At 21.2% G+C, this 2,915-nt stretch overlaps 1 long non-coding RNA gene across 1 annotated transcript; it reads right to left on the bottom strand.

Moving 5' to 3' along the window:
* Positions 1–1,275: 1,275 nt before the first annotated feature.
* On the bottom strand, positions 1,276–2,373 carry LOC114925869 (uncharacterized). The gene is made up of 2 exons (XR_003815706.2): positions 2,296–2,373; positions 1,276–1,593 (listed from the first exon to the last, which is right to left on the bottom strand). It is a non-coding gene; the product is annotated as an uncharacterized lncRNA (long non-coding RNA).
* Positions 2,374–2,915: the final 542 nt, after the last annotated feature.

Below are 2,915 nucleotides of genomic sequence, written 5' to 3'. Positions count from 1 at the left end.
TCAATTCATATATATATATAAAATGAGACGTGCATTTTTATATATGTATTTTATTTTATTTTAACAAAAAATTGAGACATGCATTTTTAATTATTGATAATTGATATCAATTAATTGATTGTATTAATTTGTAAGAAGAATAACGTATAATAAATGTTGTGAAATTAATTATAATAAATTAATAATTAATAAATAAAAAACTAAAAAAACTTTTTTATTGCTTTTTAATGGCTACACGTTTTTATAATTTCACTTTCTCTTTATCTCTTCTTTTCATATTTATTTCTTTTAATTTATGGAACTAAATGAGTTATACTAATTATTTGTATTAACTAATTAAATAATTTTTAATGGGTTATTATAACTGTGCCTTTAGACCATAGGTATGACGTAATTAAGCTTATGATGTAATTAAAATTATTCATTTTTTCTTCAAAATGAAAGCACTATTCTCTCTTCTAAATTTATTTTAGAAAAATACCTTTATTATAATTATATTACAATATTACAATTATATTATAATTAGCATTTAATGAATAACACATAATTATAATAATTTAATTAGAAAAATAAAATAAAGTCCAGTAATTTATGTTCCGATTGCACACGTGTGTAGAATAACTTTTAAGAATGAGTCACGTAGTAAATACGGTCGATAATTGTAAAACTGTATACTAACATTGATATAATATTATTTCAGGTATATATTTTGCAGGTATCAAAGAAAAGTGTTGAGTTATTTTTTGGTAGGTTTAAATTATTTATTGTTTATTAGAGAATTTTGTACATTAGAATTCTCTAATAATTTATTATTTATTTTAAGCTGATTTTGATATGTTCTTACTTGACAGTAAAATAATATATAAAAATTTGTTAGTGGGTCTAAGTATTACTAGGTTATTTATGGTCACATTGAGAATATATGTTTGATTTATTGAAAAAAAGTAGATTATTAAAACCAATTAATAACTATTTTAGAGTTAATACATTTAACACTAGATTAAGAAAAAACAAACAATATATAATATGTTACATTTTATTAATCAAATTATCATAATTCAAATTAATCTTAATAAAATAATTTAAAATTATAATTTCAATCTTATCACGTGCATGGCACGGATTATTATCCTTGTATTTAATAAATTAAAAGAAATAAAACAAAAAACATTCTTAAAAGTATACCACATCAATTTTATTATTAAGTGCTGAAATATGATTTTTATAAATCATAGTACAACCACTGTTTAATTATTATTTTGATAGATAGATAGATAGAGAATATAATACAGCCATCATTTTATTCACCATTATTAGAACGCCACCCAAAAAAGGATAAACAACTAATGTATATCACTGTTCTAGTTATAACAAATTAAACATCATATGGTGGACATGGTTTAGTTTTATCTGGATTATAAAAAGTACACTGGCATCCTTCTGGAACACATCCTCCATATATCAAACTGTGAGCACCATGAAGAGACAGGCAAGCCTTAAAACATTTATCCTCCTTTGTGTATGGACAATATTTTCCCTTGACAATACTAAAGCATATTGTTGTTTCTTCTGTTACCTGCATTTGGCTATTACCTACAAACATTCAGACATAAAATACACAGTCATTAGCCAAGAAATTAAAATCATATAACAATTGCTAAAAATAAAACATGTTATAACTAAAATCATAAAGGGTTTAGCAAATATTTGCTATTACTAATTTGAAAATATTTTTTTGAAAAATATATAAAATTTAAATTTTTAATACATTTGTTATACGTGTATTAAAATAAAAAATTTAAAAACTTCTATTGGAAATAATCTTGATACATGTCCTTAGATTCTATTTGTTCTAAAAAAAAAATATAGACAGACAAATAGAAATAGAAATACAAATACAGGAATAAAAATATTTAAAAAGAAGGATATGGACAAAAATTTAAGAAAAAGATTTTAATTGAGAAACAAAAATTTATAAAATTTTTTATCCACTCAATATATAGGAGACATAATAATGTATAAAGCCAAAAACTTTAATGGTCAACACTCAAGAATAGTGGTAGAAGAAGTTAGTTTGTTGAGGATATTAACAAAAGAAGAAAACAAAAATAATTTTTAAATTTTATTTTGTCTGTGTATCTTTATTTTTAACAAACAAGATTTAAAGATGCTTTTTTTTTTTAAATCTCCATTTTAAATATTTTTTCTCCTATCTTAAGACAATATCTACACAGAATTTTCATGGTATGTTAGCTAAATTTTATATTGAATTATTTTGATAAATTTGGTACATACCAAAACACATGAAAAGAATAAGTAAGAAGACGAGGAAATGAAAATATATTTTCATATCAATAAGTTCAGAAATTTAATTCACACACTGTAAAAGAGATTCAATATTGAATTATTTATAGGCATTCAACGACAATAAAATTTTTTTATAAAATTATCATTTACATTAATTTAAAAATAATTTTCGCTTTATGTATATTTATGTATATGTATATTTATTACTGTAAAATGTAAATGGAATTTTATTTTAATTATGTCATCATTTAGCTCTTTAATTTGTGCATATTTATTTACTATGATAAACGAAAAATTAATTTTTTTTCCAATCATGCATTCTAAATCTACTATAAAAAAATTTGTGTAGATATCTACGTATCGTACAAACAATATATATTAGAATTATATCTTTCTAATTATTTTTAAATTTTTTAATCAATTTAATATATATATATATTTCTGTTTATATCACATTGAATATCCCATATTCAACAAAATATTAAATGATGAATTAAAGAAAAGTAATAAAATCTGATTGTTCTTATCCCTATAGACAGTATATTTGGGAATTAAAAATATATGAAATAAATAAAAAGAATATCTAGTACAACATTTATACCAGAATG

This window comes from Arachis hypogaea, chromosome 18 (assembly GCF_003086295.3).
Source record: "Arachis hypogaea cultivar Tifrunner chromosome 18, arahy.Tifrunner.gnm2.J5K5, whole genome shotgun sequence".
NCBI lineage: Eukaryota > Viridiplantae > Streptophyta > Magnoliopsida > Fabales > Fabaceae > Arachis > Arachis hypogaea.
The sequence above is the reverse complement of the archived record's forward strand: the minus strand, read 5'-3'. Positions and strand labels throughout refer to the sequence as shown.